General features: G+C 36.5%; 1 protein-coding gene across 1 annotated transcript in view; it reads right to left on the reverse strand.

Moving 5' to 3' along the window:
- The window catches only part of SP3 (Sp3 transcription factor), a 206,263-nt gene that overhangs the window by 115,644 nt on the left and 64,727 nt on the right, over positions 1 to 25,892 (reverse strand). The window contains exons 10-14 of the transcript XR_014956716.1: positions 23,623 to 23,757; positions 15,222 to 16,863; positions 12,138 to 12,257; positions 8,809 to 8,994; positions 8,460 to 8,663 (exon numbers count right to left, since the gene is read on the reverse strand). The gene's annotated coding sequence lies outside the window, so the exon portion shown is untranslated. The remainder of the gene's footprint in view (positions 1 to 8,459; positions 8,664 to 8,808; positions 8,995 to 12,137; positions 12,258 to 15,221; positions 16,864 to 23,622; positions 23,758 to 25,892) is intronic.

Genomic DNA, 25,892 nt, shown 5'->3' on the forward strand with positions numbered 1-25,892 from the left:
AGAGCTATAGAACAAAAAATGGGTAAAAATCACCAAACTTAGTTTTCTCCCAGTATACTGTTTATGCATTAACATGGCTCATACACTCCACACGTGCAGGAGTGAATGAATTTTTAGCCTGTTTCCTACCAGTATGAAGAGAATGATTTTGGTGGCCTACATCCAAAGACACAGCAGTGGATCACTGTTCACATTACTCAGTGATTGCATATAATTTGGCACCACTGAAACAATCGCAGCTCTGAAGAGGTTGAGCTCTGGCTATTATGAAGGCTAAATTAACTCTCATCACTTGAGTGAATGATCCATTCATACCAAGGTCAAAATCACTAGTTGAGTATCAAAGACAAGATGGCACTATAGCTGACTGACCTGCAGTTGCATATGGATAAGACTTTATTATTCTCAGACTACCTGAATATTACTGAAAACATTAGATTAGTTACTGTAGAAAAAGTTAAAATCTCCGTGGAAAAAGCAAAATCCAACCTGCCTTTCCCCTGCTCACTTTGCTCCTTGGGTTCAGACAGAAGTCGAGTGCTGTACTTAGTAAATTCAGTAAGCAACTGAATTTGCTGAGGCAAGAATGAAAGTTCAGGAGGAAAACAAGGTGAGACTTTTCCTAGTTTCCTCTTGAAAACTCTTAAACTAGCCTGTAGATCAGGCATTTGAGTGCATTAGAAAGACAAGAGAACAGAGAAGAAAGTTGGTGAGCAGGTGCTAAATGAAAACAAGAGTTTCTCAGATAATACAATTTTCTTTTTCTCAAGGAAAAACAGTTGACTTTTATTAATTTTTCTTTCCTTCTCCATCCCCAAATTGAGCAGATCAAATATGAAATCTCCATGTCATAGAATATTCTGATACTGTTTTTTTCTGAATGAAAATTAATAGTTATATTAAAAAACTTGTTTCAGAACAAAACTTTTTTTAAAATAGTTGTCTGAAAAGACAACATTTCAACTTTTCAGTTAATGTTAATCTCCAACTTTTGAGTCAATATTAATCTCTGCATCCATCTGCACAGTCCTAAGTTAAATTCTGATCCTCTGTGGCTCGCAATCTCCCGACAGCCTGTATTTCAGACTACAATTGCTGTGTGACTGTACTACATCCCATTATTGGCAGCAGTGGCTGAACTACAGGAAGACAGCATGGTTTGTCATAGGATTACACAGCCCAGCAGAGACTCGAGTTCCACTGGGGCAGAGTGGGAAATAAAAATAACTAGCTGCAGTTTCCAGTATAGGCCCAAGGGAGCTGTGGAGCTACTTGGTTACTGGGACCTCTGCCTTATGCCACACTACAGGAATGACTCAGACAAAAGCAGCTGCTGTTTCTGATTGAAAATATATGGTTTCATTTGCTTTTCTTGACAGGAAATTTACCCAAAGCATCATTTTCCCACAGAAAATGTTAATGTCTTTCAGGCTTCTTTCATTTGTTTGTTTGGGGTTTTTTTGAGGAGAAAAAAATTCACTAATTTTTGATTATCCAAACTTCCTGCTCCTCTCAGGAGCTTAGGCTGTGTATTAGGCAATTCTGTCTAAACCTCAGTACACACTCATTCTGGTTCCTAAGCCTAGGTGGCTATGGTTATGTTGGCTCTTCAATATGGCTAAATTATTTCATTTCCATTGTGTGAGGATACTTTTAATTAGAAACATAAGTCTTTACATTCTGAGATTTCTAATTCAGCTTCAACAACAATCTTTCCCTCATCTTTACATAAAATTACACTTCAGTGAGCCTCAAGGGAAGACAAATAACCATGCTTTGTACAATTAGCAAATGGTTCTGGGCTAACAGAATGAACAAAGATAGCCATTTCCCTTGAGTTCTCCTCAATACTCTCTAATTGGCTATGACCACAGGATCCACTGAGCTTCTCCCATTAGATGTAACAGATAACATCATCTGAACAGGGAGTCTAAGGTCTGTACAAATATTTGCTTCATATCTTTCAATGCAGCAGAACATCAGGCAAGGAAATACTACTCAATCTGACATGTTCTTCACAAAAACAGAGGGGCACTGAAGGGTACACATAATACTGTTTATGCTGCCAGATTCTTATCATCACCAAATTTTAGGTAGCATCGTCAAATAACTTAAGTACTTTGCAATCTGTCGATAGATGTTGAAGAAACCTACAGTTAGGATAATTTTCATTTGGCTAAAAACAGTGACTAAAGAACACAAAATCTAGGATGAAAAGTTTCCCTGCTCCAAATGGTTGTCCTCAGAAATAATTTTCAGTAAAGCAACTGCAGAGGAAGTGGCACCATGGAGAAGTGGACTCCCATCTTCCACAAGGGTAATAGCTCCTTTTAAAACTATTTTTAGAACTACTATAGTAGGCATGTTAAAAATATTAGTTGTCATTGAAGGAAATTAAACCAAAGCAGATCAAAATGAATGAAGCCGAACAGAGCCAAATCATTCTTCTATTTTCTATAATGCAATCTTTCTACATAACCTTACTCTCTAAACACGTGTTTGACATCATCGGAGGAAAAATGCTGTAAAAATGAAAGTATTTCCATTGTTTTAAGGTCATTGTCACTGGAATTTCTAAAGCATCCTAAGTCTGAAGTTCTGATCTGCAAAACAGCTCTGTGTACAAGAACAATTCCTGTTTTGCTGAAATACAAACTAAACCAGTTGAGCACATAGACACACTGGTCACCCTTCAAAATAAGGAACAGTTGCTTCAGTTATATGCACATCTGAAGCACGCACATAACAAAATGACTTTGTTGATAAATGATTCACCAGTAAGGACATATTTTCTCCAGATGGATTAATATTATTTTTAGCACATTATTTTCCAACTCATTTATACAAAATATTTCTGGTCTGCCAACTTATAAGAAGTTCCTTGAACATTACATTGTCTTAATAAGATACTAAGTTTATAAACAGGATTTGAAACTAACTCACTGCACTGGTGACAGCAGACTTGTAATTAGAAATTGAGTATTTGTTTCCAAGAAGGGATAAACAAACATTAAGAGCTCTGGCCAGGATTTAGGAGATTTGCTTTTACAAAAGCTTCAAAGGTGTCATTTAAAGAATCACAGAACTTCTAAGTTCTCAGCTGTAAAATAGAGCTAATAGCACTTTCCTATCCACAGGGGCTCATATAGGGGCAAGTGACTATACTTCTTATATTTAGAAATATTAGGAGATATCAAGATATACAGTAGGAGAGCTTTTCTTGTGGAAACCAAAACCTATAAAAAGTTGGTGTGAAATTCAGTAGAAAGTTTTTGTTCAAAGAGTTGGTACTCAAAGACTTACATTCAAAAAAAAAAAGCATATGATAGGCTCCCAGTCAGTTTTCTATCCCAAGAGATCTCAGCCATTGTCTCATCAGCCTTTAGAAAGTGCCCCAGCTACTGAGACATTCTTCAATTCCACTTTGATGTTATCCCATATTGTACAAACAAATACTCAGTGACCTCATCCTTCTGCTCCAAACCAAAGTGAAATCTTCTTCTATATAGATTACTTTGCAACATTTGGAAAGCTGATCTATGGTATGTTTAAGCTCATAAAAGTCCCCAGTTAAGGCAGAAATGTTTAAGATAGGAAAGAATGAGAATTATTACCTTCTACACTTGCTTCTTCTAAATTAGCAGTTCTTTCACCTCCTAATCATTCATATCCCCAAAATACTGGGAGATTAATTTCATAATTCAATTTTTAAAGTAGGATATAAAGAGAGACACACTTAACATATTCTGGATTATTATGTATCCATGTCACATAATATGCCACAATTGAAATGGCCATGATACAGAGTATCACCATACAATACAAAAAAAAACCTCAGAAAGCTTCAACCCACAGAGTAACACTATACCACATCAGAAGGCTTCAGGTGCCTGCCCATACAAACTAACATCACATCACTTCAGAAGGCTACAAGCATCTGCCCTTCTTGTTCTTTAGCCCAACTTTTATATCCTCATGTTCATGCATTGCACCTGTGCCCTTTATAGCCTCATGTTCACGCATCCGCCCTCTGTTCCCTTTGGTGGTTGGTCAGTGCACTTGGGTACTGCATGGCTCATTACCTTCAATGCTGTTCACCTGACCTACACACCTGTAGCCCATTGGGGATGAGTCTTGGTTGCAGCCCCATTCCCAATTACCACAAACTGTGTGCCTACATGTCCAGATGATATTAAATTCCAATAAACCACCCTTAGGATGTTAGTTTACATTCACCATTGTGTACATCTATCTCTTTTTACTGCCATTTTCCCTACTGCTTTAGCTACACATATCTGTTTATCTCACCGCTCTTCTGTGCAGCTGAACAATGAAAAAGTCCTCCATGTATTATATAGCTTACAAAATTTGCCTTAGAAATAAGGCATAAACATTTCAGGAATAAAGTTATCCAAAATTCTGCAAATCCAGAACACAAAGACTATTGTGTCCATAAATGCTGGGTTCTGAATTACAAAAATATTTAATTTCTTAAACTTAATCTCTTTTCAGATGCTTAATTCTTGATTGAAAAGCACATATGCCATGTCCTAGTGCTTTGACAGGTCTTCATTTCTTACACAGCAGACCTTTGTGAACAAAATGACAGAAGCAGTAAAGAAGCGAGCAGGTTAGTGACTGCATCTTGGAATTTGACTTCTGAATCTTATGTGAAAGCCAGCTGGATAATTTGCCGGTTATGGAAGAAAAAATAAACTCAGAGGGATATTTTCAGAAGTACTTTGAGATTTGGGAGTTCAATCCTGTAATACTCGTTTCCCCAAATTTTTTAATCCTTTGAGTTCAAAAACCCTCTAATGAAGGGAATTTAACAAGCTACAGGCTCCGACATAATGCAGAGTACTCAGAACACGAGAGATTATTTCAAGTAGCGAAACACTGTTCATTAGGGAAATGATCACATTTGCAAATCTTCTGAGCTCCATCTCCATGTGCTCATCATTTATTTGTTTCCATGGGGTTTTCATCCAATCTTTAATACTTGTCTATAAAATTTAAAAAATAAACAAACAGCTCCTACTACATTCTAAGCAATGCCCATGGTTTCCAACTCATCAGCAGGTGAATATTTATGAATATGTATGGTATACAAATGCAACAATATGAGTTTCAACATTTAAAACCTACTGATGCTGAAAAGTAATCTAAGAGGATTTTTATCCTTTGTACTAGAATTCTGTTTGTTATAGGGAAGGAATCCTTAATTTTATGGTTTGATTTTTTGCTTGTTTTCAAAGTAAAAAAATATTTCCAAAGAATTAAAATTCCACAACTAGGAATCAGTTCACTTCTTATTCAATATCTTTTCAGTAGCATTAATGGATGAGAGGTGTGCAAGTAACAAAATAGAAAAAACTAAATTTCAAACCTGAGATAAGCAGGTATCTCTCTCTTACAGTCAAAAAATGCATTGGCTGAATTTGTCTCAAGATTCTCAAAGAAAATTCAATTAAGATAATGTTTGATACTCAGGGAAACTGAAAGAAAAGTATACATTATTTACCTGCTTTAGTATAAGCAAGGGCTCCAAATAAAACTGGATCTTTTAATGGCATTAATATTAATTCCATTAAATTATAATTATTAAATTATTGGGGAAAGTAAATCCCAAAAGTTTTCTCTTGAACTTCTCCAGAAAAAAATCACCTGTAATATGTATTCAGTAAACAGGGTTGCATTGCATCTATTCTAAGTAACTCACTGTCTGGGTGCTCTACACCGGTGTGAAGTGACTTTATTCCTGAGAAATTACTCCACTATGCAAACAGCTCTAGGAGACACTTGAAGATGATGTATAACCACAATTATAAGTACCTTTCGCATGTAAATCGGTGGACTTGAATACAAACAAAAAAAGTCCACCTAATATGCAGAAAGAAAGGTTTTTGCTTTGTGACTAATGATTCATTGAATTCCAAACTTCAAGTACCTCATGATTATCAAAAATTCTCATTAACTAAAAACAGCTAGGTGCAATACTCCCATTTACAGTGACTGCAATTCCATTGCAGTGGCAAACTCTTCATGGTACAAGATACTAAAACCAATAGAATGTATTAGAAATAAGCTTTACAAAATATTTGGCTTCTGTAAAATGAGTTAAAGCTTAAATGAACTTATATTTAAAAAACTGAACAATGCTTTGTTCAAGGAAAAAATATAGAAATAAAAAAATAAGTAAGATCTTTTTCTTCATAATCTTGTCAGGCACTCTGTTTCATCAGAGCAGGAGCTTTTCCTATTTTTCCACAACAATAACTTCATCTCTGAGGTAACTGTGCACTCATGGACATTAAAATAAATTTTGTCCTCTTTTGGAGACTGAATGACTTGTGTACAGCTGCAATTACCTCTGAGGAAAAGCTGATGAAAAGAGAAATCTGTGATGACCACTGAAAGGGACTCCTGTCATTCCGAACAAATGCAAGTAAAGCTGGATGCCAGATTAGTGACTTAATAATAAAATATAAGTCAATAGACGGGATTCTGTTATAATCCATCCAAGGCCAGGTTTTCATAGTTCTTATGTTACAAAATAGGACTGCTGCAAAGGTTATTCTTCTAGGGGATTATTAAATGGCCATTTTGAAACCTCCTTTCTTTAGGCTAAAGAAATATAGAAGAAAATGAAAGACAGTTGTATAATTTTCTGAAAGACACTATGACAAACTTATCCCCACCAGGAACCATCTTATCCATCTGAATCCATAATAACATACATTTAGGTTTGGAACTCCTCCAGCTTCAAATTGTTTTGCCGAATTTCATAAAAAGTAGTGAAAAAACCATTTTGTTTCCTCCTTGACGACCTCTGAAACACATTTCAGCCACATGCCTTTCAGCATGGCACTTTTTAAAGCCATGCACAACAATTCAGAATAGAAAAAAATGACAGACCCCATACTCCAGCAGTGCCACTAAATACCATTGCAATAATGTTATCATTCACTGTCAGATACTGAAAAGGTACAAATTGAGACAGACACTGTAGGTTCACATGGTACTGTGTGAGGCTTTTTCTTCTCACTACTCTTCAATGCTTATTCGTGCAGACACTACTAATGCATTTCTATCCAAAGGAGGGTTATGGTAATGAACTACTAGTGCTTTTTTATGCGAGTTAAACTAAGTCACAAGTCTAAGACTTCCCTTTGTAATATTGTTCAGTTCACAGACAAAATAATTTCATATTGTTTCTTAGACCACTTGAGTAGAGTTCATTGGTTCAGAAAACTTGAGCAAACACTCAAATTATTTCAAAGTTCCTTCCTCAAATATTCATTCTGCATATGTGCTAAGCATGAGGCATACCCAGAGTCTCTTTTGTTTGAGACATATCCCCATAACTCTGTGGTGTTTCCTGATCCTGACCATTCAAGAACTGAGTCACAGGCCTGGGAATCGAGCCAGACACTTGTACACATAACAGCAGCATGCTCCTTTAAAACAGAATACTCTGCAGTCACTTAAAGCCTACTACACAATACTCCATATCTATACCTGTTTTTTCTATCACAGCTTATGTCTGTATTACTTTGTTGCTGATAAGTCATGATTATGTGGCTTTAGTGCCATAAACAACTAAGAGCTGATCTAAAGTTTGCTTAACAAGGGTCATACAATCATACAGGTATGGATTGTATTAATTTCTTTGGAATAAATGATGAAGAACAGAGTCAGATCAATAAGTTGACTTCTTAATTTTGTCCAATAAAAACCAGCAATTCTGCCCTGAATATTTAATTTTAAAGATTAGTCTGTGTGTTCCCCCACCAAGATTTTTATGCTCTCAGTCAATATTACTGTAAATGAGCTACAGTTCCAATAATGCATTTATAAACTTGTGGAAATCCTTCAACAGTCAGGCCATGTCTTTCAGGGTTCCACAGAAAAAGGTGCCTCTGGTCAATGCTACAGTCTGCGACCCAACAGAATTGCTGCCCAGTGCCCATCATCATAGTAAGCTAGATTGATGCCCCCCAGCCACCATGAAAAGCGGCCTTAACATCTGAAATATATTCAAATTTATAAAGCAGTGTATTTAGTGTTAAAGAAGTATCAGGAAATTCTAAGGTTCTAGACCTGTTCTATTTTTTTCAATTACCTAGGCAATAGATTTACATTTTCAGATAACAAAAGAATTTTGCACAATAAAAAATTCTCTGGATATCTATTCAAACTCAAACATTCCCTTCTGCTTCAAGGATTTCCTGTAGTTCCTGTAGTCTAAATCTGGATGCTAGAGAAATATTGACTCCTTTCACCTTACTTTTAGAGTTGTGAATAGATAAGGAAGAGCCTTTCTGTATTCAAAATATAAACACACATGCATTAATGATTATCACATCACTTTGCTTAATTATTAATAAATTCTATGCAAACAGGAGATAAACATTAAATCCAGCTGTTGGAATGGGACAGTAAGGGGTTCTACTCACATTTCATCACATCTTTAAATCTGGGTTTCATATACACAGACAAACTTGGTGTGAACCAATGAGGAAGAATAATGCACACAATTGTGTCTTGATTCGCATGCAGTGGCACCCAGAGAACTTTGACATGATCACAGCTTCACTTGGGTTTTGAAATATAGTGTGACATGGAGCCAGTGGAACTTGACAGCACTCTTTATCATTGACCTTTAGATTGAAATAAGAAAAAAAATCTTACAGACCAGTAATTTTACCAGAAAGAACAGCCCAGTCTCATATGCAAAAATTATGTATGACAATGACTAAATACACAATACTTGTCTGCAAAAGCAGTAACACTTTCTGTACTGACCTTCATCTCTTCCTGCTGTGTCTTCCCCTGAAATGCCTGTGGAGGTCAGTAATGCACAAAGCTAATAGGGGACTGTGAGTGCCAGGCCTCCGCGATGCACTAATGATCGAATTTTTTTCTCTGCAAACAAAAGTCTGCTCACTGTCAACACTTCACAGAAAATTGCTGGACTCGTCAATTATGCCACTGTAAACAAATGTATAAGCATATATGTATTTAGACATATACCTGTACACACACTTCTAAAATCATGAAGCCTGCAAATTAACATAAAAGCAAGGCAAAACAGGTAATCTCTCATCTGGATAGCTTGCTCTCCAGTCTAACAACAGAAGTGGCAGACAATTGAGAATATTTCAAATACAGTAAGGGATAAGAGGAGGACATGTTGAGAGAATTATAAACATTAAGAAACTTGTTTGAAACAATTCTGTGTTTGGGAGTCCCAAGTGAGTTTTAACTTGTTCATTTGTTTAATTAGAGACTAATAGCTGCATTTAGCCCTGTAGCAACGAACTTCTAGGACCTACTTGAATTACACAAGATATTAGGGTGAAATTTGAGAAAGTTATTCCTCTTTTGAAGAAATTTTTTTTCATTCCAATCCACACAGCTAATTGCTATGCTCAGTATGTCACACTTAGGTATCCACTTTGCTGCTTAACAGTGCAATGAATGAGACCATTGCTGAGCAAACCAGTCAAATGAGCTTTTTCAGGTAAATAAAGGAGGAAACCAATTTGTATATTTAGCACTGAAGGACAGATATAAGACGCAACACAAAAAGAGAACTATAGCCATAATACAAATTAATATAATTTTATGCTGTTTTATTATAAATAAAATGCTAAACATCACCTTTGTTCTCTAAGTGTACATATATAATTTTATATCCTGAGTTTGTCATTCAAAAGCACCCAGATTAGGCTGCAAAAGTTATCTATGCACAAATTTGAATAAGCAACCCCCTTTCTCAGTTATTTTTGTCCATGATTGGATCCTTAGGCACACAAATGCATGAATCTTTTGCATTAGCAAAGGGATTAAAGTAAGTTTACAGCAGATAGAGTCCATTATATGAATGTTAATAACTATAGTCAAAATCTGTACATGAATGTTTAAGCTACTATTCAGCAGAAAATTTCTAGCTAAACTTCATGAAATCTGGGGACTCTTTCTGTGAAAAAGTTGCAACAGCTTGACATACCCCAGTTCTTGGGAACTCTGGACCCAATTTAAGCTATTGTAGTTCTTTTTTATCTAGACTTAACACAATATAACATAATAACTTGGGTTCTGTTCTGTAGTGACAGACCATGACCACTTCCCTCTGAATTCAGAAGAGGGACTCAGCTAAGGAGTCAGGCTCCTGGATTACCAGCTACTGGCATCCTAATAGCATTTATTTTTATTTTTTGGCATTGCTATTTTCCATATGAAATGTGAAGTCATTCAGAATAATTTGACACTTTCTCATAGCATTATTTTTCAAGGCCAAATGTAGTAAAGTCTTCTTCATGCAGGATTTAGGATTATTTTTTTGAAATCTCAAGAATTATGCTTCAAATCAAGATTCCTTTAATAAAGAGTTTCCTTCCATATATGTTTCCATTACAGCTCTTTCAAGCCTAAGCAAGGTGAAAATTACAATAAAACAACATATACAAGACAAGTTGATGATCTGAGACAGCCAGCAAGGCTTCACTAATGACAAACTGTCCCTGACCAATATGGTGGTTTTCGATGGGGGAATACAAAATAATGTCATCTACCTAACCTGCAGAGCCCACAACATAGTCACAGAATATCCTTATCTCCAAATTGGAAATGCCCATGAAAGCAAAGGGTGGGCTAATCAGTGGATAAGGAATAGGCTGGATGGGCAGAGAGGGTTATGGTCAGTGGCTCTACATGCATGTGGAGGCTGGTGACAAGTAGTGTCCCTCAGGGCTCTGTCTTGGGACTGTTGACTTTTAGCATCTTTATCAATGGCACAGATAGTGAGATTGAATACAGCCTCCACAAGTTAGCAGATTACACAAAACTGAATGATTGTTCTGTACCAACCCCAGCCCTCCTAAAACACCAAAATAAGTAAACAAAAAAAGGGACCACACCACATCACCATCTCTCCCCTTATTTTTTATCAGTTTGGCAGTCACTGAGCCCCACGTCCCCAAACAATACTCCATTGACAGATCAAAGGACAAGGAGAAAGTACAAATAAAGAAATTACTTCTAACTTGAGACTAAAGTTCATAATCAGCCTGCAATCAGAATAGATTTTAGAATAATTTCAGTGTTTCATTAACTGAATTTTCAAAGAATACAGGTGGATTCTTCATTTAGTTCTTGATAATGGAAGATGAAAAAGAAGTATCTTTTAAATAATTTATCAGCCTGCAATCAGAATATGCAGGTTGTTTTATTTGAGACTTGTGAATATTCCTTAATGCAGAGATCATGAGAATGGACATTCAAAATTCAATGTACTCAGATTAGCTTCACTTTCTCAAAAATGTACATCTGGTTAGGAAAGCTCTTTTTGTTACATTTTCTGTTGTCACAATGTGGAATACTTGAGAATATACTTTGATAAATAATGTTGATGCAGTTTTTATTTTGACTGAAATTCTGATTGGTACTCCAAGATATTGACAGTAACAGATATATCATAACAGTTCATAAAATCATAGTTATTCTTAACTAGAAAATACTTGAGTAACAAGCTTAAAGGGCACTTTTGTTTTTAAAACATCTGTTTCTAAACACATGCTGTTTCACCTGAAAGATACAATTTACTTATTGAATTAGGGTTCCTTAGAGATTAAGCAGGTAACCCATGGAATCTGTTGCCTAACTTTTCCTTAACTTCCATTCATTAAATATGTTCCATCTCATCAACTTTGATCCATTTCACTTTTAAGCACTCTTATTTCCTTTAAATTTACTTAAAACTTTTATAGACTCAGTCAGTACTGCCCACATACATTTAAAAGCCCACATGCATTTAAAACATTGCCAATGGTGAAGAATAAAACATTTAAAATCTCTACTTGATCTGACAACAGCATTATCATGTTTAAATTAGAAACAGATTAGACATAATTGAAGATAAAGAGGACACAAGCATCACTCCCATTTTGGTGGAGTGGGCTTTAAATTATCAGATTCATTCAGAATATATTACACAGAAACATAGAATTGTTATCTTTAGACAGCCCTTTCTAAGAGTTTACAATTTCTCAGTTCAGTGAAGCTTGCCTCCAGCTTGTTATCAAAACAAAAAATGAAAAATCATTTGGTTCAGAGCACAGAACTGATCTTACCTCCAAAAGTACACATTTTCTTCTAATAACCAGCAGCAGTCCTTTGGACTGTAGAGGTACTGCTTTGTGCTTTACAGTGAAGTCAATCTTTTTAAGATTCTTCCACATTTCAGGCAATTCCTAATCACATTACAAGTAGATATTGTTTGTCAGTTTGCAGAGCCAACAACCCCCACATGAAAACACACATACTTTCATTTTCCCCAACTTTCCCTGATTTTTCTCTTTTTTTGAAAAATATTAGCTGAGTTTGTGTAATTCCTTACCTGATGTTCTTATGCAGTGACTAAGATGGACTCTTTACACAGAATAGCTTGCTAAATGCAGTTTATGGGAACGATTAAATATTATTTTTTATAATGTCCTGTATTTTCTAGCTAGAACATGTTTACATATATTAAATCTTGAAGTAATCCTCAGCACAGAAAATACCTCAGCAATGCAACTTATGATAAAATAGTTTGATAAATATATTATTTTGACCCACCCATAAGAAAGGCGCAAAAATACACATAGTGACACCTAAATGGTCACCTAAGTAAGCCCCAATCATGTCAAGTAGTTTTGCTTAACTGGCTTAGCTCTTAACAAGGGTGTGTTTGAACCCAGTCTGGTCCAAAAAAAAAAAAAAGACATATTCATTACATTCCTGTTAGACATCCCAAAGGCTCATCTGCTCCACAAGCTATACCTGTTGCTGACCAAAAGGTCAGCCACAAGTCTGGTTGAATATGGACACGGACTCGCTCCATAGTGAAACACAGTAATTAAAAGGCAAAGATATACACAAAGATAAATGGGTTTTTTCCCTTGATGTTGTTTTGAAAAAGTTACATGTGGCTTTTGCAAACATCTGTGTTTACTCTGAATCTCATTCAACTTAATTCCACAATACTGTGACACAGCTGAACCTCATTACCTCCTTGCAAGTTATATTGCTCAGAAAAGTTTCCTATCACTATTTGAAGAAAGTGGCTAGAAGTTCAATAAACACTAGCAATCCTCTGAAAATGTGTAAATAAGAACACAATGAAATACCTGTCTATAAACTGTACATTAAAATGGATATTTCCATGTACATGAAGTTTGTTTTTCAGCTGCATTAAGAGGCATGACAGAAATGAATAGTAAAGAAATCATTGGGAAAGAGTCCCTGTTTTCATATGCAGTGTAAGTCCTCACATTTCCTGCAAATGATGCTAGGGAAAAAATAACTACAGAAACATATTTAGTCACTTGGAAAAATCAGGCTGATAGCAAAACTCTGATTCATAAAGAACCAGTGTTTCACATGCTGAAAAAAAATCGAACATTACAATGGTTCTATTTTTACTGCTGCAATTTTTGGTCTGCCAACACTTCTCTAATTAAAGAGCATTAAAGAGCATTGTTCAAATTTTCAAGAGGATTACCTCCAATTCACTTGTACTATCTCGGCACCTGTGTGCAAACAGACACATACTCATCATGGAGCAGCAGGGGCTGCCTGCTCCCCAAGAGAAGGTGAGCCACAAGCAGAAAGTTACCCCAGCAGGCAACACCCTCATCAACCAAGGGCTTGGTCCCAGAGGGCCTTAAGCATGGCAGCAGTGCCAGGTATTTGTAACTGGGTGCATCAATAGCCCCAGACACAGTCAGCAGTGAAACAGATCCTGGGTTCCACCAACAAGTACAGCCAGCATGATAAGAGAGACAGAGATAAGGGCAAGCAAAAGCACACAGTCACTGGTGTCCACCAGGAGAGGACACCTGGAGCCAGGTCTGAGCACCCCCAGAGTGCAAGGCTGAGGGGAGGCTGCAAGACAAGAACAGCCTGTACCTCAGAGAAAGTGAGACACAGGGACAAGTTTCTCTGGAGTCCCCTGAGTGTGGGGTGTAGCCCCAGGAGGGGCTGCTCGGGGCCATTATTGGTGCACTCAGGAGACCAACAGTTTACACACCTGCAAAGTGATTAAGCTGCTAATTATCTGACATACCTGCACAAAAAAGGGATGCCCTAATCCTTCAAGGTTAAGTTTGCTCTGTAGATTTTTACAGTAAAGGGATTTAACCTGCCTCAGGTTGTATACAGAAAAACCTTTTAATTTTGAGGTAGAGGCGAATTGAGACATCTTCAATATTAGTTTGCCAAATCAAAAATCATATGCTACCTGTGAGTTTCTTAGGTCAGATCATTTAGAAAAAGAATTTTCATTCAACCACAATTGTTCATGTTTCAAAAATTATTTTTGTCCCAGTAGGGCAGTAGACAGAATCCACCTTTCAACCGTTTTATACAAAAATTGTATGTATCAAAATGCAGCAGTGGATTTCCCTATGTTTCATGCATTCAACTGGAATGTGAGAGAGCACCAAGACCAAGGTTCTGCTGTAAATCAGACAGTGGATTAAGTTCACTATCTCTTACATGCTGTGCTGACCCCCCTGACCAATAATCTTTGGCTATTTGAGCCATGTGATCCCTCTGTATCCCTCAGATCTGCTCTTAGCCCCAAGAAGTTGGAGAGGAGTAAATGTTACATTTTTGACTGCATTTCAGGATTAGCTGAAATGCAAGAACAAATATCAAAATAAAAGTAAAAACTTTTAGGTCCTCTAAGGGAACAATTTTGCAATATGGAAATCTTATTTGATGAAAGGCAGACCATGTAAACTAATGCTCCTGTCTGGCCTTGGAATCTATGTTCCATCAATAAAGGAAATCCACAGTTCAAATCTGACATAAAAATGCCTTTATTGCATGACTAGGTGAAAACACTGCCTTCCACAAACAAATAAGTTTTGTTCTAAACATTTTAATTGATTTCTAGGAGGACAATGCTGGTACAACATTGATAAATACTTCTTATTAAGTCTCTTGAATGAAACTCCAGAACACTAAGATAAATGTACAATGTTCCTCTTTTGGACCCAATTATTTGGAACAGACAGCAAACAAAATTTTATTTTTAAAAATACATTCAGTAAAAGTGTCCAAGGTAAAGAGCTCTAAAAAAACCCCAAAACCAAATGTATTTAGGGTTATTTTTATATTTGCTCCTATATTAAGTATGGACCAAAGTTTTAGAGCTGTTGAATCCTTACCTCCAGTTTTCCATGGGATCCTCACCCTCAGTTTTCCCAGCTGCTATCCACAAGTTCTCAAGAGATCAATTTTAAGACTTTGAAAATGTAATCTATGGATTCCTGGTCCTGCATAGACATTGGATCACTGATGGAGTGGCCAAGCATTGAAACAGACTCCCAGGGAACTAGTGGAGTCACCTTCCCTGCAAATGTTCAAAAAACAAATAGATATGGCACTTCACCATAAGGTTTAATGGGCATGGAGGTATTGGGTCAAGGTTGGACTTAATGATCTTGGAGGACTTTCCCAACCTTTATGATTCTATTTCACTCAGGGCTGTGTACTTTCCTCCTTATACTTTCTTAGTCAACCTTTCTCTGGTTTTATGAGTGAGCCTCTCTTCAGCAACATGTAATGTAAGAAAATGTTGAGGTAATTAGCACAGAACACCTGAAAACTTAAAGCAAACCAAATACATAAAAAATATTAATGAACAAGTAAATTCAATCAAATAAAACACAGAAGCATGGTGTTAAGGCTTAGTTGGTGGGCTCCTTTTCCCCCCTCTTTTTAAGCAAGAGAGAAATGCATTTCACATGAGTGAAAAGTTATTCTTGAGAAATATTATGGAGCAATTTACTCTTGACCATCTCTTCCTTTTCTACATGTACTACATGTGGTTCAAGTAATAACCCTATTGAGGTACTCAGTGCTGCACAATCAGGGGCAGGGAGTTGCTGTCTGATAGCAAGAAATAGTTCATATTGGTGTTTGAGGGGGGAGGTACAGCACTATGATCCACAACCATCTTTTATAAGAGAGTCTAGGATTGCTACTTCTTTCAAAGAATTCCTCTCCCAAAGAATGGATTGAAAATCTGCAAAATATCTCTATTAGCTTAAAGGGATGGAAGGCGCTTGAAGAGATCTTTCAATCCATCCTTCTCAATATAAATACACACACACACACACACATATATATACACACACATGATATAAAGAGGAGATCACATATATAAGCATATACATGTATATTTGTGCTTATGGATGTATAGATAAAAATATATATATTAAATAGAACATACAGAAGCTTGACTAGACCTGAGCTGTTATCCTTAAAATTTGATGTCCCCTTTTAAATTAGATTCACCAATTGAATTTTAAAAACTTATGGTCAACTTGATCTGGAACAACTAATTAAAATTCTTCTGACTTGAAGATTCATTACCTTATGTAGAATATTGGTCCTAAAAAAAAAAAAAACCAAAACAAAAACCCCCACCGAAACTAAAAGAAATAGGATGAACAAGAGATTTTAGACAAGACACCAGAATAGTAGGATTATTTATGGTCATTAATAGGCACGGAAAATGAAAGCAAACAAACCTCTACAAGAATAGAAATACCTCTTCTCTTCTTTAGAATGTAGTAAGTCTCACAAACATTTTGAACCCTCAGAATTCCAAAATTTCAGCTTCCCTTTCCTAAGAAATTGTCCACTGAGTCCATTTTATGCTTCACACATAAATTTTCATCATCAATCCATTGCATACCACTCTTTGTTAAAGTGTTGTTCCAGAGCACAGACAGTGACCAAGTCCTTCTTCCTCATAGCTACTTTACTTGTTTCTTCCAGGGCATCCATCTGATCTACATAATGCTAAATGAACATCCAAAAGTGAAAAAGCAGTAGAAGCAAAGATTAAATTCAAGAAAGAAAAGACATCCTTAAGGCTAAGTCACATGCCAAGACCCAAGATACTGCACTGATGGCAATGACAATTATAACTTGTCAGTTAGCTGCAGGTTTCCTGTCTGCTCATTAATAGGAAATGACTGCTTGGATACATGTTTCTCAAGTATTATAATTTGTTTCATGCATCATACTAACATAAAAAAAATCAAGTACCTACTGTCATCAGGTAGAGACAAAACAACACACTTGTTATTACTAACATCCTCCAACATGTTGATTTAACTTACAGCACTTGCTAGTGAGATGGACCATGATTCAAAACCTCATGACCATCACTGTCACTTTCCAGTAAAGCTCCAAAAAAGCAATATTGTGTTCAACTTTTTCCTTTGTTTCCTTTGCACTATTCCTTTACACTGTATAGTGTAACCAATTTATATTTAATCTATTTTTGCCTGTATAAACTGTATATTTTGATATATTTATTTATTGATATTTGTTTCCATCACTATGAAAAAACTGCAAAAGGAAGAGATTGCACAAAGACTTTGCATGTCCTGCTAGCCTTGCAAAAATACTCTTGCACAAAAACTTGCATTTATATTAAATTTCTAGAAAAATTGTTGCACTGTAATTCACTAAACACTTTTGTCATCTATCTGTGACAGTTTAAAGACAAGGAAATTATAGCAGATACATAGCTCAGCTATACTTGCAGATTTGGGAGCAGAAACAGTATCAGGTGTCCTGATGAGAAGCTGTAACCAAGAAAGCAAACATTCAACCTATAATCTCAAAGAAACCAGCAGTTCTTGAGAAGTGCCCAGCCTGGAATATGTAGAAGATGTTTGATATCAAATGCTCAGTAAAACAGGGTAAAGCCAAAGACTGGCTGTGCACAATGCCCAAGAGAAAGTAGAAGGAAAATTCGTGAACTAGCTTTGAAGAAAATCCATCCAGCTGCAGATTTCAGTGTGTATTAGAAAGGCACTCTCAACTGGGCAAGTGAACCAGAAGAAGTTAGAAAGTAAGCCAATATAATACAAAAAATATGTGCTGGTGGCTCATGAAAATGACTGGATTCACTATAAAAAAAGAGAAGCAGAGCTTATGGAGAGCAGACTATGACAGGTCACTGGAAACAGATGGGAAAACATCCTCACAGCCTCTCTTGAGATATTAGCCTTCTTGGCACAAGCCACTTGATAGGGGTGAGACAGCTGGGAAAACAACTACATTCAAATGTAGCCTAGAGAAAAGGTCAGTTGTGACAATTAAAAAAAAACAAACCAAACAAACCAGAAAAGTAGTAGTCACCATCCCTGGATGCGTTTAAGAAAAGATTGGATGTGGCACTCAGTGCCATGGTTTAGTTGAGGTGTTAGGGCATGGGTTGGACTCAATGATCTTTAAGGTCTCTTCCAGTCTTGTGATTCTGTGAATTCTGTAAACTGAAAAGGGTCTATTTGAAAGTATTTGACAATCTGTCTACAGATGATGCAGTATCATACCTGTTTTTGATTAGTCTCCCCATAATACCATAGAAATTGCCATTGACATTAAGTCCAAAGAAGGTTTAAAAGTTATTTCACTTAAGAAAAAGCTGCACTTCAGATAAAGGAGTGTATTTAAATATTGCCTCAGTGTTTTCATTCAGATACTGAAGAAGACACTTGATAGCTTTGAACAACCCATCTACAATCATGTGTTCTATGTATTCAGTGTAGAGTTTCCATTCATCAGAAAGAGGATCTGTCTGAAGTAAATACTGATTGTCCTGGAAAGAGTAATTTAGAGAATCAGTAACAGGGGTTTAGAATTGCTCTTCCTAGTGTGTATTTCTTATTCCAGCTAACTGAGTCCAGGAATAAAGAAACTCTCACTTTGATGAAGAAAAGCATTCCCACTATTTACAACATAATTACCTTTTCATTGTAAGTTTTACAAGTACATCTGGAACTCATTAAACAAAACTATTTCTCTTTGGAGTTAGATTTGCATCAGCAAGTGCAAATGTTTGAAAACAGTTCTAGCTTTTACTTAGTCCTGGCTTTCCTAAAAGTATTTACACCTATTTAGTGACAATAGCTACACCCAGAACAAAATATGTACCGGATCTGCTAGCATGTAGACTCTCTGGAAAATCTTTCCCACTGTTTCTGGAATTGTACTTCATAGAGGTTTCTTTTAAATCAATGGATAGAAGAAAGGATTTCTGTCATTTTTTTCCTTGACAAAAAAATATTTGACTCACTCTATACAACATCCAGCTTCACAATATGCTTAAATATTCTGATTCTCGCGTTCACATTTTAAGCAAGTTCTCTCTGCCTTTTCATTATGGTCACAAAGATCTGCATTCTCCCAAGTCAAAGGCAGACATCAGGTGTTTGTCAAAACTTTCCAAATCACGTAGTCTACTTGCTTTGCAGCACAGTCTTCCACAACCTCTGGCACAGATTTTAAATACAGTTAAATTTGAAATATAAGAAGAGTAAGAAAAACTCTTATTCTTTCTGAGGTTATCAGAACTATCTTTATACAGGTGCCTTTCTTCTTTATTCAGTCTGTTTTGTATCAAACCTGAATTTAGCTGTTATGCTGCAATAAACCATAAATATTGTCATTGGGGAAGAGACTGCTCGGTCTTTTTGTTTTAAAACCACCTAATGACAGGTTCTCAGTGAATTCAACCTTCTTATTATATCAGTTGAGTCTGCATCCTATTTACACATTAGTAAACAACTTGGCTTTTAATGTAAATAAAAAGTTCCAGGATAGCCTATAAAACTATTTCTCATTCTGTCTAAGATGGATGACTGAACAAAAACAGGACAAGTTTCTCTTACTGCAGCTCCTCTATTGTCTTTCTATAATCATTTCTGTGTGAAATACTCAGATTTTAGTTCACTGACAATGCAGCCAAACTGATAGAAATCTGAAAATGGACATTCCCTTCTTTTGAAGCTGGATGATATCAGGCTGTTCATATCATATAACAATCTATTTTGACCCTAGGTAAGTGTTTTTTACTGGCTGTCCATATACAAACTAGAACCATTTTAACTAATATAAATCCAACATGGTAACTTTGATTAAAAATGTTCTAGCTCACTTTTACAGAGAAACACAATATGTATCTGCCTGGTACGTGGCAGATGTACATGAGATGTCATTTCCATCAGCAAGTAGTCCCATTAGATAATTTTTTTCTTTGTTTCTACAAGGGAAAGTCCCACTGCTCACCCCTGATATGACAGTAGTTTTCTAAAAACACATCTCTGTAAGTTGGACCTAACTCAACCATGAATTTTATTTCAGTCCCTGAAAAGCATTATGCTCAGCCTAATAGTGCAACTTTCATCATCCTTTACTAGGCTTATGAACCACTTTGGCTTTATTTCATAAATTTTCTGGTTGTAGGAACTACTTCTAGCCATGCATTTAATAAATGAATGAATTAGAGGTCCGCCTTTTGCATTCAGAGAAAAGTATATGTACACTCAATAAAACTACAGTGTACGATTAACTACAAAGTACAAAGTAACAACCAATTTATAGATAAGACACTTTGAGATTTTGTCAATTTTCTACTCTGTTTTTATATTCCCATACATCTGTCAAAAAGAATAATTTTTATTTACCTTGCAAAGTGCATCTCCTGCAATACAAAAGCACTGCAACATCTTTGTGTTAGGAGAGTATTGTAAAATCTCAAGATATTACACCCATTAGAGAAATAGCAGAAAGCTACAGAATCACAAAAGATTTTGTTATTCAGAAAAAGACAGACACCAAAAAAACACCTCTCTCTCAAGTTGCCTTATCATAACTACAGAATTTACTGAAACAGAATTTATATCAGCCTCCTGAAAGAAAGAGCTACAAATGTTTTCCATCTGAGTCCTGCAGTACTGGTGTCTTCATTTAGATCTCATGTACAATATATTTTTTGAAAAATTAAATCTAAATGGCATATCTCTTCAGGGAACACATGTAGTACAAACACACAATCCTGTTACCCTCTTTTATACTCTGAAGTAAAAATTCATGACATGTGATACATAAGTTATGCTTATGTCCAGAATGAAAGAGAATTTTTACCATTAAACAAAATAATTGCTAAAACAATTCAAAGAAAACCTTTATATCATGCAGCCTATTTACTACTGGGTAACTTTGTGACTAAAATTACTTCACACCATCCAAATTCCAGAGAATAATTACTCCAAGCTCTGAGGCACAGAGAAGGTGTACCTCCTGTGCCTAGCAGAGGCACATACCACAGAATCACAGAACCACAGACTCTGCTGAATTGGAAGGAATCAATCAGGATCATTAAGTCCAACTCCTGGCCTTGCACAGGACATCCCCAAGAGTCACACCATGTGCCTGAGAGTGGTGTCCAAACACTTCTTGAGATCTGTCAGGCTTGGTGCTGGGACCACTTCCCTGTTCCAGTGCCTGACCACTTTTGGGTGAAGAACCTTTCCCTAGTATCCAACATAAACCTCCCCTGACACTACCTCAGGCCATTCGCTCAGGTCCTGTCACTGTCACCAAAAGAAGAGATCAGTGCTGCCCCTCCTCTTCCCCTCACAGGAAGCTGTAACTGCGAGGTCTCTCCTCAGTCTCCTCCAGGCTGAGCAGACCAAGCAACCTCAGCTGCTCCTCACACGGCTCTCCCTCAAGGCCCTTCACCATCTTTGTTGTCCTCCTTTGGATGGTCTCTATAGTTTAATGCCTTACATTTTGTGGTGCCAAAACTGACTCGAGGTGAGGCCACCTCAGAGCAGAGCAGAGTGGACAATCCCTCCCTTGCCTGGCTGGCCATGCTGTACCTGTGCCCCCAGGACATGCTTGGCCCTCCTGGCTGCCAGGACACTGCTGACTCACGTCCAACTCACCAATGACCAGGTGACCAGGACCCCCAGGTCCCTCTCTGTGGCACTGCTCTCCAGCACCTCATTCCCCAGTCTGTCTATACATCCAGGGCTGCCCAATCCCAGGTGCAGAACCTGGCACTTTCCCTTGCTGAACTTTATATGGTTGGTGTTGTCCAGTCCTCTAATTTGCCGAGGTCTCTCTGCAGTCCCTTCCTGACTTCAAGGAGTCAACAGCTCCTCCCAGTTTTGTATCATCTGTGAACTTGCTTAGCATCACTTCCAGCCTGCATCCAAGCCATTTATGAGGACATTGAGGAGCACATGGGTGAGGACAGAATCCCGTGGGACCCCATGAGTGACTGGACACGAGTCTGATGTCACTCCATTCGCTACAACCCTTTTGTGCTCAAACTGTGAGTCAGTTGCTCCCCCATTGCAATGAGTTGTTTATCCAGCTGGACATTTTGTCCTGAAGGATCTGAGAGACAGTATCAACAGCTTTACTGAAATGCAAGAAGATGACATCAACTGGCTTCCCTGGGTCAGCTAGGTGGGTTACTTTGCCATAAAAGGAAATCAGGTTTGATAAGCAAGACTTTTCTCTCAGTGACTGCCTTGTCTTCCAGGTGTTTTTCAATACCTCCCAGAATAATCTTCTCCCTAACTTTACCAAGCACTGAAGTGACACCAACAGATCTGTAGTTTCCAGGGTCCTATTTCTTGCCCTTCTTCAAAACTGGGAAAATGTTTGCCAGCTTCCAATCAGCTGGGACCTCTCCAGATTCCCAAGATTGCTCAAAAATCATTGAGAGGGGTTTTGCAATGACATCAGCTACCTCCTTGAGGATTCTTGGATGAATCACATTGGGCCCCATTTATGACATATAAGGATCCAGCTGGAGCATCATATCCCACACAATTTCAGGGTTTACTGGGAGTTAGTTGATTATTCTTGCAGTCATCTTGCAGTCATGGTCCACCAGCTCAGGACACTGAGACCCACCCTTGTCCCATCTTCTTAGAAGCAAAGAATGTATTAAGCACATCTGCCTTGTCCATATCCCTGTTTGTGAAATGGCCATTCTCATCTTGTAATGGGCTGATGTTATTTCCACACTGTACTTTGCCATTAATATATTTTTAAAACTCATTTTATTGTCCCTCACAGTTCTGGCCAGCTCCAATTCCAGTTGAGCTTTGGCCACAGGAATTTTGAGCAATGCCTACAGATGTCTGATGTGCTGAGAATGTGTTCCATGCCTAGAAGTCTCTTGCAACTCATTAGACCATTTTAAACTGCTTGCAGTTGGTGGTGTGTTTTCATAAGATGTATTACATCCATTCCTTAACTTAAACAAACAAGAACACTTATGGTAAGAGCTTTCCATTTTATAATCATATAAACTGCACATAAAATGCCAAATTCACTCTTAGTGACTAAAAAATAGATGCTTCAGATCCAAAAATCTCTCTCTGGGTAAAAACCCAAGGGCTTCCTGAAACATGCTACATTGGGTGACAGAGGAGTTTCAGGTGCTGCACAGAGATGCTTTCCTTCCCACTTTTGTGAAATAGCCTAGGAAGACCAGGGCTTATGCTGGCTGCAGGCAAGTCTAGTTACTTGTCAGGAATCCCAGTGACGTTTCTGACAGTACAAGGGAGTTCCTTTGGCTAAACTTCAGCACTAAACATGGATTATACTGAAACAGTTATAAATTTCTATAAACAAGACTATAAACACAAATGAAGACACTTTTGTATAATTATGAAGTTCATGAAGAAAAGAGATTTATCAGACTTCAGTGTGGTTTGTCACCATGCAGATCTGGACACTTACTTTAAGAGCATTGTGAAATCTAATTTCTGCTGCAGGTACGAAGACAGCCGTGTGATCTTTGCTTATATTTTTCTTAAAGAGAAAAAGATTCTTCAAACTTTATTGCAGCAATTTTCCTCCTCTTCCACATGATCCCTGCAGAAATTAGAGAAATTAGGAGGAAAAAAATTAAGTGAGGAGGATACTTACAAGTATGATTCAATGCTCATTGAACAGATTATAAAAATCAAAAAGCATCCTATGAGAACTTTATGAGTACATTTCCATATTTTTCATGCATGTCAAAATATACCTTTAATTGCTTATATAAAGATGTGCAGATCTGAGCTTTCAGAAACAGGAAACAGAACCAAAATGTCACAGGCTACGTCAGCTTTCTTGTATATCTATGCAATCTCTGCTGTAATTATTTTCTATTGGGATTCTAAAGAACTGGATAAAGCCTGTCAACTTTTTGTCTAAAGTTTAAGTGTTTTGCTTTCACTGAATTTCATCAGAAGGTAATTTTGTTGCGAAGGAAAAAAAAAGAATCTAAGCATCTGCATGTTCATTTTAAAATGGAAGTTTAATATAATTTGAATTTCAATGAAATAAGATGAGAAAGTGTTCAGATTTCAAGTATTTTTAAATTTATCATGAACATTTCAGAGCCTCCAGAACTTGTGTTTTGGTTCACAAAAGCATCTGCTTTTTAAAAATCTCCCAGTTTCCTGCTACTATTACTGCACTGTCAAGTTCCTTTTTATAGTATCTCCTTTTTTAAATCCTAATTCAGGAAGAAGTGATATTCCATACTCATAAGTGTCTCATTTCCACACAAGGAATAGCTATCATTACAAACTTGATCAGGAAAGAGAGAATTAAAAATTTTCCATGGCCTACATTTTGGCTGGAAGGATTGGCAAAATAGAACAAATTCTCTGAATGGTACAGTAAATCTCATTGAACTAAATCACTAAATTCCCATAAAATCTTCTTGCAATCAGACTAAAAATACTGTGAAAAAACTGCTTGTCTCATGGTTTCTTCAATAATTCTAATTTTGGTTTTGTTTGAAAGCCAGAAGTGCCTAACCTGAAAATGTATTAAATGTTCCAAAAGCCATAGCAGCATTTTGAGAAGATCAGCAAAAACCAGCTGCAGATTAATTTTGATTTTAGCTCAGCTTTCTCCTACATCATTTGACTAATTTCAGTATGTGTGGAAATATGTTTCCTTACTTTATGATTACTTTAGAAACAGCTATTACTTTAAAAACAGATAACATACCAATTTAATCTCTTATATCCTAGCAAGTGCACGGTTAAAAATGAGGACACTACTCCAAGAATCTTAATATTTATTTGAAGGAGAAAAGATTTTTAATTTCTATCACCGAAGTGTGAAAATTAACCAAAAATAATTTGCTCTTTTTCTTATCATATAATAGGTATGTAAGTATATCCATGTAGAACAGTAAGATTTGCACAGCAGAAGAAAAAAAGAGGTTCTTGGAACTAAGCTCCTAAAATACAACATGCATCCAATGGGAAGAGAGAAATTAGTAAGTATAATCCAGAAAACAGGCAAAGAAAATTACTGTGTTCCTTAGACTACATATAAAACAATTGAAAATTCCTAGCTGATTATGTAAAACTTATTTCAAACCCCAGCTGAAATATAATGTAACTCTTTAGAGAAATAAATATATTGAACTATACTAATTAAGGTATACTAGACTAATTAATTTAATAAATAATAAAATGTAAGCAAATTAATAATTCTAAAAATAATAATTAAATCAAGAAGTTGGAGATTTTTCCTACTTATTATCTTTGATTCTCAAACATCTCTTTTGTAGCAGGTAATTTCCTCATTAAACATTAACAGAACAACAGAAAAATTGGGATAAAAGCTAGTGCTGATGGCAGGCCTTTCCAGTAGATTAGTAAATACCAGCAAATTTGCAGAAAATTCACTGAAAAATAAATAAAGAAGTGCAATTTTATTCTAAATCCTTTTTCCCTAAAACCTGCATTTTCCCCAGAAGTTATTCTGTTAAAATAAAATTAATAAAATTAAATATAGAAAATGAAATAACGGAAAAATCTAGGTACCTTTAGAATGAATAGAGAATATTATCACAAAATAAATATAACTTTATATAAATATATATATAGATAAGAAAATAATACCTGTCTTATTTCTATAATTAATTATTAGAATAAACTTTATCTTTGCTCAATTTGTAGGAGTGGTTCTGAGAGGCAGTTAAGAATGGTGGCTGGAAC

The sequence above is a fragment of the Lonchura striata genome, chromosome 7 (assembly GCF_050655825.1).
Source record: "Lonchura striata isolate lonStrDom1 chromosome 7, ASM5065582v1, whole genome shotgun sequence".
NCBI classification, from domain to species: domain Eukaryota; kingdom Metazoa; phylum Chordata; class Aves; order Passeriformes; family Estrildidae; genus Lonchura; species Lonchura striata.